The 16,545-nt window shown below is 41.2% G+C and overlaps 1 pseudogene; it reads right to left on the reverse strand.

Moving 5' to 3' along the window:
• Positions 1–14,287: 14,287 nt before the first annotated feature.
• On the reverse strand, positions 14,288–15,931 carry LOC133255127 (T cell receptor alpha variable 26-1-like; annotated as a pseudogene).
• Between the last annotated feature and the right edge of the window lie 614 nt (positions 15,932–16,545).

Here is a 16,545-nt window from a genome sequence, read left to right on the forward strand (position 1 = left end):
TTGGGGCCCTACAGTAAACAGGGAGATGTGAGCTTTCCTTGTTCAATTTGATGTTTATATTTCACTCATTCTTATCACTCCAAGTGACTTTAAAAAATGAGGGACTATTTAAAAGGTCAGATCTGTATCTCTATAACTAACACACCAGAATATTTTCAATTTCAAATCCATTTGAGAACCCAAAGAAACTGAAAAGTTTGGTGCATATTTTCTTGGTTGTATATGACTTTCATAAAGACACAGGTATTTTTTAAGGAATCTCATTTCCAGGTTTGCATTTTCCCCATGTTTATAAGAGTAGATTTTCCAAATTATGTGCCTCTGCATCCAGGAATTGATTACCTGTGTAGAAAGTGCTTTATCTCCTTACCTCCTAAGGTGAGGAAGAACCCAGGGAATGTGGAATCACAGGTCGTTTCAAGCAGCATTCTATATTGAAGTGCTGTACAAATGTAATCAGTTTCTATATGTTCTTTGGTATGAAAAATACATGAAGCACTGTGTTGCAGCAACACACAGTGTAGACGAATTTTGTCCTTGCTTTTTCTCTGTGCTTTTTGTTTCTACCAATTGAGAGTTAGCTAAAACACAGGGTCTTACTGATAGTATTAGAAATTTATTCCATTGCTCTTTATGCCAATAATGTTGAAGATCCAGTTTGGGAAGTTGACCAGCAGCTCTTTTTTTGCGTGTTGTTTAATTCCATCAACACTACTGTACAATGAACTACAGGTTCACCTCATTCACTTCTGTGCTCTACCTTCCAGTTCTATGCACATGCATATAGCAAAACGGATTCAACCATTTGCAATCTGATGGACAAACAGATTCATTACTGCCTTGTGAATGATCTTTGAAAAAGAAATCTTTCACATGAAATAGTTTTGGTCTGAGGGGTTTGTATGCAAACCAGTATTGTTTTTATAATATGTATTATCTTTCCTAAACATAATGACACTAACAGATTTTTTAAAATATAAATTAATGAAAGAGAGAGAGCACAATAACAACATAATTCAGGAGGCTGGACAGAAGCTGGATATTAATTACTGATGTATATGGTGGGACTGCTGCTGCTGCTGCTAAGTCGCTTTAGTCGTGTCTGACTGTGCGAGCCCATAGACAGCAGCCCACCAGGCTCCACCGTCCCTGATTTCTCCAGGGGAGAAACCTGAAAACACAAGCTATAAGATGAAGAGGCCCAGAAGCAAGTTAATTCATGTTGACAAACCCCAGAAAGACCCCAGAATTAGCAGCCTCTGCCAGAGGAGCCTGGCGGGCTACCGTCCATAGTGTCCATAGCTCAGAGTCGGACACACCTGAAGCGACTAAGCAGCAGCAAAGCACCAATGTGGTATTAAGTGAAAGTGTTAGTCACTCAGTCGTGTCCAACTCTTTGTGACCCCATGGACTATAGCCCACCAGGCTCCTCTGCCCATGGAATTATCCAGGCAAGAATATGGGTAGCCATTCCCTCCTCCAGGGGATCTTCCTGACCCAGAGATCGAACAAGGCTCTCCTGCATTGTGGGAAGATTCTTTACCATCTGAGCCACCAGAGAAGCCCAATATGGTATTAAACTGGTGGGTTATTTGGAAATCTGCAAAATGAGCACAGTACCTGATACTTGATCAGCTTCATATACCTGGAAATTACTAAGTAAGAAACTCAGATCCTGGAGTTCGGTTACTGATTCATTATCACAATTACAATATAAACTGGGGGAGAGACCAAGTTTAGTAGTGAATTTCCCCTATCAATGCTTCTTCCAGATATCACAGTGATTTTTAAAAATGCAAACAGCCACATAGTAAAGAAATGGCATACAGATATCCATGTACTGGGAAGTTTGCACTAAAGCAAAACCAGAATCTCCAATGAGTTAAATGAGACAGAATTGACTGTTCTGGTATAAAACATGCAGACTTCCATGCCAGATGTGTGACACAGCATATCCCCATATTACATTCATGCACATAAGGAAATACCATAAAGACTAGCTCTTAGGATGTAGCCATAGTGAGGGGTAAATATTACCCAGGTATAACCACATTATTTTAGATAGTTTTGAAAACTATCTAGTTTACTTGGAATCACAGGGAAAGAGGAGGCTAGGAATTGAATTAATGATATGGCCAGTATCCTGGTGGCAGTGGAGATTAGTGATGTTTAGGAACAGTCCAGTTAGTTGAGGAAGCTACAGGGACTGGAATGCCTGTTTATCTATGTCTGCATTTCCCCCTGATTACCAAAAACACTGTCATTCATTGAATTTCCCTTTTCCTCCAGACAATGGCTCTTCGTCAATGCTAGTCCCAGAGCAGCAGCAGGCATGGGTTTGGGTATGGGCTGCAGAGGGCTGAGGGTCACTGTGTGGAGGCACAGAGGTATGTGGCTGAGTCTTCAGGCTGGGATCCTCTGATGTACATGGAGCTGTAGCCCTCCTTAGTATTCAGAGTGACTCTCACTCGTCCTTGCTTCTTTTCATCCCCATTTACACTTATTACAAACAAGTTCTTGGGGCTCTTTGCAGGTTTCCATCTGTACCAGTGTAAAGCATAGAAAGAGCTGGAAGGGAAACTGCAGATGAAATTGGTGCTATCTCCTTCCTGAACCCACAGCAAGGGAGGACGCTGTTCCACAGTCAAGAGGCTGCTCACTCCTGTTCAGAAAGACAAGGTCACACATAGAAACTGATTTCTCTACAGTGTTTATTGCCTTGACACATTCCCAAATATTAGAATTTTGAGGTGCCTGACTGCATCTCCCTCCTTCCCCATCACCACCCAGACTGTTCAGAATGTCTTCAGCAGCCCCAGGACTTATGGCCAAGATGAAGCCACAGGATCAGCCATGAGGCTGGCAAAGTGTTCCTCTCCATTTATCCTGATCAAGTATCCTCAGCAGAGGAACGTTCTGCAGCCTAGATCTGTGAGACATGCTGCTTCAGAAAATAGGTTTCTGTACCTGGTTGCCCAACCAATCAGAGACAAGACCACATACATGTGCTAGAAACACACCAACCATTTCTGCCCTAGAATCAGTTGCCTGTGGTTCAAAATGAGGGATCAAGCACTGCTTTCTTGAGACCAACTTCACAAACATTGAGATGAGCTCACTATACAAAGAGAACTGACAACCTTTCAGAAGTGGGCTGCTTATCATGGACTGCTACTATTCAACTTGAGAGAGTGGGATGGTAATATGTGACATGAATCCCGCTTTGGTTAAGAATCTTTATATGTATTCTAAACAAAATTTTTAAAATTTTCAGATTCCCCAAATAGAAATGTTCACACATAATGTGCTGAATTTTCTTTTGCTTCATGTACATTATTCTAATGTGAAAGTCACACAATAGAGTTACTATTTTTCTTAACTTACAAATTACAAAAACTGTAGCTCAAAGAGTTTGGGTGATTAACTCAAGGTGAAATATCAGGGAAGTGGCATAGTAAGAATTAGAACACTTTTCTATCTGGTATGGAGCATATCGTGTTTGGAAATTGTCATGCCGCTACGTTAATGATATTCTGTAAATGTTTTAAATGTCAGAGGTTATATGTTTTAAAAATAACATGAGTCTACTTGTTGATTTTTTTCTATTTTTAAAAAGAATTTTCTTGATGTCAATCATTTTTAAAGACTTTATTGAATTTGTTACAGTATTGCTTCTGGGTTTTTTTTTTTTTGGGGGGGGTGGGTAGGGACAAGGCATGTGAGATCTTAGCTCCCCGATCAAGAATCAAACCAGCACAGCACCCACTGCACTGGATAAGCACTTCAGGGACAATGCAATACTGTATTAAGATAGAGAGTTACTCTTGGGATGAGGAAAGGCCTGTGCTCTAAGTAAGGTATTGAGGGAGGGCTCCACTCTGACACTTACTCTGCAACACCAGGCAAGGTACTGAACCTCTCTCATGTTCAATTTCCATTTCTGTCAATAGTCAGTATCCTTCTGCTGGGCACTGGGCTCACAGTGGCATTCATCATCTCATTCACTTCTCCTAAGAACCCTGCATGGTAGATTCTATCAATATCCACCTTGCAGATATGAGGAAACTGAAGCATAAAAATAATTAAGTGATACTCCCAAGATCACTCAACTAATGAGTGGTAGGTCTGGAAACATAATCCAAGTCTTCCATCTCAAGCACTGTTACACTGCCTCCCTAAAGTAGTGTGGACCCAACTTGAAGGGTTAGGATAGGAGCTAAGTGAGAACACCCCTGAAAACCGCCTCGCACAGCACTGCCCCAGCATGGGCTCTCAGCCAGCTACAGGCAACGCACAGAACACTGAGGACTGGGGAGCCAGACTCTCAAATTGCAAAGCAGTCTCTCCACAAGATAGAGCTTAATATTTTTTGAGATGCATTTGACAGTTTACATGGTAGATTTCATGTGAATAAGTTTCCATGGTCTATCATGTTCTTACTGTTCAGGGAAAATCAGTTCATTAGGGTGTTATATTGAGAGATTGAGATGTTGTTGTTGGAATGAGTATACCAAGCAGTGTTTGCTGTGATTGCTTCGTTTTTTTCCCCATTTTTGAGTCTTGCTCCCATTCTCAAAATATTTCTATACTATAATACAAGAAAGGACAGAGCAGTAGAAACTATTTCACTTACCAGAAGAAGAAGGGAAAAAGAAAACAACCCTTTGTACAATAATTCTGAGCTTCTTTTCCAAGGTAGCCTATTACTTGCCAGCCAAAATCATCACATGGAAGATGTTACAAGAAAACATGAAGACACTTTTTGCCCAACCCAATATTTGTCATTTGAAGTCAATCATTTTCTCATCTGGTAGGCAAAGATTAAAAACCAGCCAGTTGTCCTGAATCTTCTCTCTCCTATGATTTCTGCAGTGAGACGTTTACTGACTTTGGTTGAACAATGGCAGCCCCAATTGTGACTAGCGTGCATGTGTACATTCTTAGCCTCTCAGTCTTTGAAACCTTTGGACTGTAGCCACTCAGGCTCTTCAGTCCATGGGATTCTCCAGGCACATAATACACATGACTAGGTTTGCCCGCAAATTAATCCATGATCACCAGAGGGTGGCAAGGAGCCCAGGGTAAGCAACACAAAATATTTAGCAGGACACCAGGTGGCAGTGCTTCAGCTTTTATTCTTGCTATGCAGTCGCTGGAGCCTGATTCTCTGGGAATGCAAATAGAAACATTAAGATAAAGCAGTCACAAAGGTGTGACATTTGAGTTTTCAGAGGTGCACCATGTAATTGTTTCAAGGGATAGCGTCACAGCAGAGAGGCCAAAGGCAAGGGGTACAGGTCTTGATATAGGGATATGCTTGGAGTGTTTAAGGAGTGATATCTCTTCTTTTCCTGTAGCCTCTTGTTTTTCCAGGCACACTGCAACTAACAAACTTGCTAAAGCATTTAGCACTTAACTGGATAGTGGATGATTTCCTTATCTACTGATCTCGGGCCAATTTTTACCTAGGTTTACCATCTTCTTTCCTAGTTGCCTTTAGTTTCCAGTTTAAACTTGTATAATGTCACCATCACTGAGATATCCAGCCACCCTTTCTTAGATCCAGGTGCTTCTCCATACCCAAACTTTCTCTTAAGGAGCCCTCTGAGATGGTACACTCTGGAAGACAATAGAAGTTTGGGACACTTTTCACAGTTAGAAAAGTTATGTCTCACTTCTCAAAGATTAAAAGAAATGGAACAATAAAACCTGTCTCATACGGTTTTAACACTTAAATTAGATAATGGATTGTAAATTCATCCCATGCCTTACTATATTATAGTAAGCTCAATAAATATCAACTTTCTTTATTCTACTAAAGCCTACCTTTCCTTCAAAGTCCACTTCTGTGACCTACTTACCCCCCGCCCCCTACAACCCCGCACATCAGCTCAGTAATGGAAGCTTCCCGGATATTTACTTAATCACTTACTTTCCTGGAGACAGTCATTATTTTTCCTTATCCTTTTGGTGTCATATACATCTAGCTACATGGATACACTCAGGCTGAAAGGACACGGATGGAACAGATGAGGTTTGATCTTGGTTTCTGTAAAAACAGTAAAATCAAGGTCATATTGCATGTTTACTACCTATTGGATATAATATTTCAGAATGGATCTCTAAGATTTTGCTATTCTTATTAGCTATTTTCTCTTCTTATTGATTTATCGCTTTTAATATATCCTGCATTTGAGTCCTTTTTCAGGACTGTGTATTGCATACATAGCCTTCCAGTCTGGCCTTGACTTTTCCCTCTCTTTGCAGTGATTTTTAACAAACAAAAACAATTTTAAAATATACTTGCATGCTCATAAGAAGCTCTTGAAACTTTTATGTGTTTGTTTTCTTTAGAACTGCTTGCCTTTTGTGATTGTTATTGCCTGTGATAAGAGTCAGGCATCATTATTAATAATGTTTCCCAGAATACAGCATATCAATTTCCCCTGAGTATTAGTAAGAGTTTTACCCACTAAAATAGACACTTGGTTTTGTTTTCAATGCTTTGCAAACTTCTGCCAAAACCACAGAGGTGAACTTGCAGAATTCCTTGTTCATCTTTATTTCTGTCCATATAGCATTGTTCCTGAATAAGCAGCTTGTTTTATATGAAGTTAAGTACAACAGTGAGTGGAGATTCTTGCTATGAGCAGAGATTACAGAATAGGTAATGTATGAGGTAGTTATAAATACCAGTTACAACCTTGTGGCCATTTGCAGTAACAAAAAATATAATAGTTATGAAATTACTTTCATTTTATATGAATATATGTATGTATACATTAAACATTTTTAACTTCCATCTCCAGTTTTCCTGCCTCTAGTAGCATAAAGTGTGTTACTGCAAGTTAATTTTTATCTCTTTGTATCTCAGTAGTCAAGTTAAAGAATTCAATGGATCCTCTGATTCAGGTATCAGAGGAAAGAGCATCACCCCTAAATGGATAAATGAACTTGGTATTCTCTTTGAGGGAGATAGGGTGCTTTGGTTGATTGAAGAAATAATTCCATCAGGTTAACAGGAAGCATAATTTTCCTGTTGTCCTTATTAAAAAGTAGTGTTGTTCAAGGAGGTACTGATGAATACTTAGTTAACAAGGAGGGAAGTTAACTAGTTAAGGTATTATGGTAGCTTTGTACTGTTTCACCTTAACTATCTGGAAATCTATTTCCTTGAATTTGCTTCCCTTTTTTGTTCTGGGTTAGGCTTGGCCATGAAAGAGATTTGTGTAAGTTTTGGAAGGTACTTGTGATGAAGTAGCCATATTTTTATGTTCTGCGGGTTGGTGCAGAGCTCTAGGGACTGGCAGTACATAATGTTGCTGATGATCTGATAGTTCAACTTATTATTGACTCACAACTCGTCTACCTGCAATCAGATCTCTTACTCATGTTCTCTTTGTATTGGACCAAGTATTCATGTAGCGTGATGGCAAATGGCATCCACTTCTCCTGAAGGCCCCCCACCACTATGCGATGAAGGAGGTAAGAGATGGACAAGTTTTAGTGTGTCTTGTGGGTTCCGTTGTCCTCATACACTTCCACACATGTCACAGTTTCTCCATGCTTGTGTCCACATCCAACTTTCCTTCACAAATGTTACTCTAGTTGACTTACACTGAATTAAACTCAACACCAAATACAAATAAAACCATTTTTATGGACTCTTCCACCAGCTCTACCTGTTGCCTGTGTTCTAATCCTTATAACTTATCTCTTACTCTACATCACTGGTGGTTCTCTTTCTCTAATTGTGCCCCGACACAAAATCTGAGAGGAGAGGACTTAAGGAAATTATTTTCATGATGATTTCAGCTTCTCAACCCAGATTTGTGATGTGAGGATCTTTAGGTGAAACTGCCTTTTTATATACTTATGGGGCAAGTTTTCAAATTTAGACAACTTTACACATACTCTGGATGGTTGACTTAAAAGTCAAAAATTCAAGATGAGAATATAGCAGTAGAAAGTTACCCTGGACACCTGCTTCCAAATGACATGGAAAGAGCTTTCTTTTAGTGTTAAATCTTCTGATCCAGACCGCAGATGAAACAAGCACAGGACTATCATTTCTTGTCTGGGGTCTGCAGGTGTGTATTTTGGCGGTAGTCCTGCAGCGGGGGTGGGAGGGGGTGGGGTTGTGGGGGAGGGGGGGGTCTTCTGTCTTATCCAGCTCAGGAGTTTTTGTTCAGCTTTTCCTATCACTTCAAGCACTGTGAGTTCCCAGAGAGCACAGAAGTACTTTGCTGAGTCTTCCAGATTTAAGGCTGAGATAATGAGGCTGATGGCTTTACGTGATCTCTGAAAATTTATGGAGTAGCGGCCATCCCTTGCATTCGAGCTATAAGAATTCTGACCAATAAGGTAAATCATCTCTCCACTGGGAAGTTGTTTGTACCAGAAAATGTTATAACTGTTCCAATTTGACTCATATTGACAGTTCATGGTGGCTGACTCCCCAACTTGACTGGATATTTCTGGTCGGTCTTGAGTAACTTTCTGGGCCACACCAGATCCTGTGGAAAAAATCAGAAAACAGAGATGAAGCAATGAATAAAACAGTGTAGGAATTAGACTCATTTAGGTCTCCAAAACGAAAAACCAAACTGAAATCATAAGACACTTGCTTTTCCCCAGTCCTCCTTTCCTATTCAAGTCTCCGTGAAGCTCCACGTGCGTGTGTGCAGTCCTTTCACCCTGAACACTCGCATCCAGGCTTGGAAGCCTCCCTACCAGAGAAGGTGAAGGCCAGGAGCACCCAGAGCAGACTGGAGAGCGGCATGAGGCATGGAATCCCCTGCTCAAATGTGCCTAGTTCTGTCTCAAGCTGAGAGTTCAGTGTCTTTGAGTGCCTGGCAGCACATATACATAGTAACTGGTTCCTGTGTGACTCCTTCAAACAGGAAGTGGGGTTTGTCATGGTCATAGGTAGTGTGGTCTGTGCACAGATGGGGGAAAAAAGTGTGATTCACCACAAACCTTTAGTTTTTCTATTTTTCTTTCAGCATAATTAAGTTACACTGAGTCTGAAAAAAGGGTTTCCCTGATAACTTAGTTGGTAAAGAATCTGCCTGCAATGCTGGAGACCCTGCTTCAGTTTGAGCCTGAAAGAGGACTTTGCAAAAGCAGTTATTAGTAAAGATTTGAGCTGAGGGGTATTGAAGAACAAACAAGTTGACATTCATTGATGATTATTCAACAGAAAAATTTTGCCATCCCATCTAAAGTAGGATTTGTTTTTAAAATTTTTATTGGAGTATAGTTGATTTACAATGTTCTGTTACAGCAAAATGAAATGTCCATGGACAGAGGAATGGATAAACATGTGGCACATATGTACAATGAAATTGTTGTTGCTCTTTAGTTGCCAGTCCTGTCAGACTCTGTGACCCCATGGACTCTAGCCCATTAGGCTCGTTTGTTCATGGAATTTCTCAAGCAAAAATAATGGAGTGGGGTGCCATTTCCTTCTCCCAGGGGCTATACCTGACCCAGGGATTGAACCCACATCTCCTTCTTGACAAGCAGATTCTTTACCACAGAGCTACCAGGAAAAACCCACAATGAAAGCACTCAGCCATGAAAATGAAGAAAATAATGCCATCTGCAGCAACATGAACAGACCTAAAATAAGATGTGGTATAAGCTATGAACCCTTCTTGTAATCTACTTACTTATTAGTCATTCATTTAGCCTATGCTTACATTTCTCCATCCAAAATCTAAATACTCTATTTAAAAATTCACAGACTTTGATCTTGGAGAAAGGCAGTCTTATCCAAAATTTTTAACGAAATTTTTTCTGGGTTTTAGAGCTCTAAAATATTGTTAAAATACAAATGATAACCTGATACCTCAGCTTTATATGCACTCTTTTTTATGCATAGCTCTGTGAAATTTTGTCACAGGTGTAGGTTTTTGTACCACCACTAAAATCATGATACAGAATTGTTCCATCTCTCTAAAGATAACCATTTTCACACCCTCCCCATCCCTGCAACTGGTGATGACCCCTAGCAGATGCTAATCTTTTCATCTCTATATTTTGTCTTTATGAGAACTCTATATAAGTAAATTCATACATTATGTATACAGTCATAAAAGTATGTTAAGAGTAATCACCTACCATGTAGTCCTCTGAGACTGACTTTTTTTTCACTCACCATTGAGATCCATCTAGGCTATTGAGTGTATCAATACTTGGTTTCTTTTAATCACAAGAGACTGTCTCTAAATTATAATGAATCAACCTAGGATTTTTGACTTTCAGGTTTAGAGAAAGCTATGTATGCATTCACTAGAATCCATACTTTGATTTTTGAATTTTTATCTTTCCCCATGCTAGCAACATGCTATATTACATCCTCTGATGGTTCTTGGTAGCAACAGTGAGCTGAGCTCTCAGTCAGACCCAGGAAAAGGAGGGTAAACAACTGATCCACTTACAGCCATTCTGTACCCGTACAACTGTTATGTATTTCACTTTCAGTATAATACCTTTAAGGTAGGCCAGGTGAAGCTCTGACTCACAGAGCTTCACAGAGCTTAACTTACTCACAGTAGGTTCAGTTCAGTTCAGTCACTCAGTCATGTCTGACTCTTTGCGACCCCACAAATCACAGCACGCCAGGCCTCCCTGTCCATCACCAACTCCCCGAGTTCACTCAAACTCATATCCATCGAGTCGGTGATGCCATCCAGCCATCTCATCCTCTGTCATCCCCTTTTCCTCCTGCCCCCAATCCTTCCCAGCATCAGAGTCTTTTCCAATGAGTCAACTCTTCCCATGAGGTGGTCAAAGTACTGGAGTTTCAGCTTCAGCATCATTCCTTCCAAAAAACACCCAGGCTGATCTCCTTTAAAATGGACTGGTTGGATCTCCTTGCAGTCCAAGGGACTCTCAAGAGTCTTCTACAACACCACAGTTCAAAAGCATCAATTCTTTGGTGTTCAGCTTTCTTCACAGTCCAACTCTCATATCCATACGTGACCACAGGAAAAACCATAGCCTTGGCTAGATGGACCTTTGTTGGCAAAGTAATGTCTCTGCTTTTCAATATGCTATCTAGGTTGGTCATAACTTTTCTTTCAAGGAGTAAGCATCTTTTAATTTCATGGCTGCAGTCACCATCTGCAGTGATTTTGGAGCCCAAAAATATAAATCAGCCACTGTTTCCACTGTTTCCCCATTTATTTGCCATGAAGTGATGGGACCCCACTCCAGTACTCTTGCCTCGAAAATCCCATGGACAGAGGAGCCTGGTAGGCTGCAGTCCATGGGGTGGCTAAGAGTCGGACATGACTGAGCAACTTCACTTTCACTTTTCACTGTCATGCATTGGAGAAGGAAATGGCAACCCACTCCAGTGTTCTTGCCTGGAGAATCCCAGGGACGGCAGAGCCTGGTGGGCTGCCGTCTATGGGGTCACATAGAGTCGGACACGACTGAAGTGACTTAGCAGCAGCAGCGGCAGCAGATGGGACCAGACGCCATGATCATAGTTTTCTGAATGTTGAGTTTTAAGCCAACTTTCTCATTCTCCTCTTTCACTTTCATCAAAAGGCTCTTTAGTTCTTCTTTGCTTTTTTCCATAAGGGTAGTGTCATCTGCATATCTGAGGTTATTGATATTTCTCCCAGCAATCTTGATTCCAACTTGTGCTTCATTTAGCCCGGCATTTCGCATGATGTACTCTGCATATAAGTTAAATAAGCAGGGTGACAGTAGACAGCCTTGACGTACTCCTTTCCCGATTTGAACCAGTCCATGTCCAGTCCAGTCCATGTAGGACTATATGTTGCTTCTTGACCTACATATAGATTTCTCAGGAGGGAGGTCAGATGGTCTGATATTCCCATCTCTTTCAGAATTTCCCACAGTTTGTTGTGATCCACACAGTCAAAGGCTTTGGCATTGTCAGTAAAGCAGAAGAAGATATTTTTCTGGAACTCTCTTTTTCGATGTTTCAGCTGATGTTGGCAATTTGATCTCTGGTTCCTCTGCCTTTTCTAAATCCAGCTTGAACATCTGGAAGTTCATGTTTCATGTACTGCTGAAGCCTGGCTTGGAGAATTTTGAGCATTACTTTACTAGCATGTGAGATGAGTAAAATTGTGCAGTAATTTGAACATTCTTCAGCATTGCCTTTCTTTGGGATTGGAATGAAAACTGACCCTTTCCAGTCCTGTGGCCACTGCTGAGTTTTCCAAATTTGCTGGCATATTGAGTGCAGCACTTTCCCAGCATCATCTTTTAGGATTTGAAATAGCTCAACTGGCATTCCATGACCTCCACCAAGCTTGTTCGTAGTGATGCTTCCTAAGGCCCACTTGACTTCACATTCCAGGATGTCAGGCTCTAGGTGAGTGATCACACCATCGTGTTTGTCTGTGTCATGAAGATAATTTCTTGTATAGTTCTTCTGTGTATTCTTGCCACCTCTTAACATCTTCTGCTTCTGGTAGATCCATACCATTTCTGTCCTTTACTGTGCCCATCTTTGAATGAAATGTTCCCTTGGTATCTCTAATTCTCTTAAAGAGATCTCTAGTCTCTTCCATTCTATTGTTTTCCTCTATTTCTTTGCATTGATCACTAAGGAAGGCTTTCTTATCTCTCCTTGCTATTCCTTATAACTCTGTAGGAAGCCCAGGGACCAGTAAAATGACTACCAATAAAGTTTATTCATATTGTTAAAATGAAAAATACTGGCATTTCTCAATTTTTAGAGGATGCAAACTGCACCTTTTCCCTGTTAGCTGAAATATAATTGTTTATACCACATGAATGGCAAGTTGTCATTTTCTCAAAAAAATTTTGAAAGCACCTTGTTTTGTGAATAGCCATTCTAGTTTCAGACATTACATTATAATAGAAATGTCCCTGTAGATACAAAAATGAATTACAACGATATATAAAGACAATACTCTTTATGATAGCACAGCAATGGAAACAATTATTTATTAATGGAAAAGCAATCAGTGACAGAATGTCTCAGAGTACTATATGGGCATTGTAAAGAATGAATTGGACTGCTTCCCAGGTGGCACAGTGGTGAATAATCTGCCTGCAGTGCTGGAGACAAAAAAGACCACGTTTGATCCCTGGGTCAGGATGATCCCATGGAGGAAGAAATGGCAACCCACTCCAGTATTCTTGCTTGAAAAATCCCTTGGACAGAGGAGCCTGGCAGGCTACAGCTCTTGAGGCTGCACATATAAGAAGCCTTTGGAATGAGAGGGTAACAAGCAGGAAGGCCAGGGGTCTCCAAACGGAGGAAATAGCCTGCAAGTGTCAGACATTTTTATCTCTCTTAAGCGGCAGGAGGAAACAAACTAGCGATATTTTTTCCTTCTCTATACAAATTTAAAAGGAGGTTTCTCTTAAAATACTGTGTTGCCATAAGGACACCTGGTTTTGCCTGAAGTTAACTATTCTCAAACCTGCTGCTGCTGCTACTGCTAAGTCTCAGTTGTGTCCGACTCTGTGCGACCCCATAGACGGCAGCCCACCAGGCTCCCCCGGATTCGTCCCTGGAATTCTCCAGGCAAGAACACTGGAGTGGGTTGCCATTTCCTTCTCCAATGCATGAAAGTGAAAAATCAAAGTGAAGTCGCTCAGTCGTGTCTGACTCTTCGAGACCCCATGGACTGCAGCCTACCAGGCTCCTCCGTCTGTGGGATTTTCCAGGCAAGAGTGCTGGAGTGGGGTGCCATTGCCTTCTCCATTCTCAAACCTACAGATTACCAATTAGCCTCTTTCTTATGGAAATGTTTGTCTTAAGCTATGCTAACGTACTATGCATTTACCCCAAACTCTGTCTTCAAGTCGGTTCTGCCTCTTGGCTCGGAACCTACTTGACAAACCAGTATGTTGTACTCAGATATTGTTCCCCTAATCTATGTAAATGAAACTATTTGTATGGTGGTCTACCCTTCTTCAAGATTCAAGTTAATCATTTTATGGCCCAGGATAAACCATTTGGTGCCAAGATTATCCCAAAATGCATCTTATGGGTGAGGGGCCTGGTGCCATTCTGAATTTTAAGACATTCCTTTCTTTCATTAACAGACTGCTAGTGACTATGTAACATCCAGCTGAAGACTAGCAGGGGGCTACTCTTCTGTCCCCTTCTGATGCCTATGTCAGAAGCTTTCTCTATCTCCTTTATACTTTAATAAAACTTTATTACACAAAAGCTCTGAGCGATCAAGCCTCGTCTCTGGCCCCGGATTGAATTCATCTCCTCCGGCGGCCAAGAATCCCCGTGTCTTTGCGTGATTCAACAACAACCTTTCAGAACAGGAGAATTATTTGTACTTTTCTCACTTGTAGGTTGAGACTAACACACTGGAACCAATATTTTATTGATACAAGAAAGAACCATGACAAATTGTTAGTGCTTCTCACTTTATTTCTGTGTTGCAATTAGGATTCTTAGTAGCCATATAATTCTTCTCAGCCACACCAACCAATGAAGCACCACTTCCTTGTCCTCCTTTTCATCTTTTCTTTATGCATCTTCTCCCCTTCTCCTTCCCTTCATTTCCTCATCTCTTACTGCTCTCTGACTCTCTTTCCAGATGACTCTAGATTTGCTCTCGTGACTGCTCCCCCACTGTGTCCCCCCTTCTGGCCACCAGAGAAACACTGCACAGGTGCAGCCCCGTCTGTCCCAGTGTGCCTCTCTCAGGACGCAGTAATACACAGTGGTGTCTCTCAGGGTGACCGGGGGCAGGACCAAGGTGCTGGACTTTCTGTTGGAAGCTGTGTTCAGAGAGGCCATGCTGCTGTTCACAGTGCTTCATAAGCTATGAATGACATACTGTGGACTCTGATTGGGATTTTGCTGATATGAATGTATATAGTCATTTCCACCAATGGTATAGTTATTACAAGGCAGATTTACATCTTCTTCTTCAGCACAATCCATGGAGCTGGGCTGGGTGGTCTTAGCATCAATCACAGTCCCTACGGGGTTAAGAAATCAAATTAGCTCCAGAGCACAAATTAGTGTAATTGTATGGATCAAAGTCATAACCCTCCCATAACTGTCTGGCCCTAATCCCTACTCCAGTGTTTCTATTTATGTCCTGCAAAAATTTAATTGGTGTTCATTACATGACTGCAAGGAGATCAAACCAGTCATACTAAAGGAAAAAAACCCTAAATATTCATTGGAAGGACTGATGCTGAAACTGAAGCTCCAATACTTTGTTCACTTGATGACAAGACCCGACTCTTTGGAAAATATCCTGATTCTGGGAAAGATTGAAGGCAAAAGGAGAAGGGGGCGGTAGAGGATGAGATGGTTAAACAGCATTACCATCTCAGCGGACATGAATTGAGCATACTCCAGGAGATAGTAGAGGACAGAGGAGCCTGGCATACTGCCATCCATGTATGTAAAAAGTTGTATACAATTTAGTGACTGAACAACAACAGAATTATAGAGACCTAAGATGTGGCAAGAATCAGAGATCCATAGGCTTTGTTCCATGGGTCATTGGCTCAATAGATCAAGAGATTTCCTACAACCTGCTTACTGCTAAGGACTCATCAGGAATCATGGCCATGATTTAACCTGTCATGTAAAAATCTGGCCTCTTTAGCAAACCCACAGATTATTTTTCAGTTCCATCATTATAATGCTGAATATAGCACAGGGAGAGTAGAGAGCAAATAACTTTGTGGCCCTTTGCCCTCAAGTCATCCTCTGTAGACAGAGAACACTCACACATGGTCAGAAACACAGTTACTCCAGTCACCAGCCTCAGACTTCAAAGACAAGCTAGGACCACAGGCTCAGAGCTCAGGCTTGTGTCTGATCCTTGGCTTAAGGAACTTCCAGACAACAGAGGCAACAGCTGTTAGTAAAGACTTACAACGAGTGCAGATACCACTGTGTTGTTGCCAGGACCTTCTCAGCCATGATCAAGCATTTCCTTATCTAGGTCTTCCTCCCCTGTTTTAGTCTTGTCCCCAGAAGAGGGTGAAACGTTTCCAGCTCACTGTGCAAATCATCTATGAAGTTTAATGTCTGGTTCTGGCAAAAGAACACCAATCACAGTGATGTGTCTATGCACAACCATTGGTCTATCATTTGTTTCTTAAGAAATTGGCTGATGCTCCAAGAAGCTTGTGGAATGTAGTATTTAATCCCAGAAAAATGCACTGAGCTCTGTGTTGTAAGATTATGAAAATTCCTATCCATGTTTCAGAAAATTTTGGGGAGGTTCAAAAGTAGGATGTGGTCTGGGAGATGGAAAGATTAACATTGAGACTAAAAGCTACACATCCTGGAACTCGGAGCTCTTGTAAGTGTTCTTGGAATCATGCATCTATCACCATCTAGGTAGACAATTTTCATGCACCTGTTCTCAATATATTAACTGACTGACATAGATGGTGTTCACCTCATCCTCCTTGAACAGTGGTCCATAATCCTCATGTTCCCTATGCCAATGCTTGTGGGTGTTGTGCAGCAAGGATGCTAAGGCAGAGGAATAGACATAAAGGCAAACCAAGTGGGGTTCGGGTGGAGAT

This window comes from Bos javanicus, chromosome 10, assembly GCF_032452875.1.
Source record: "Bos javanicus breed banteng chromosome 10, ARS-OSU_banteng_1.0, whole genome shotgun sequence".
Taxonomy (NCBI): Eukaryota; Metazoa; Chordata; class Mammalia; order Artiodactyla; family Bovidae; genus Bos; species Bos javanicus.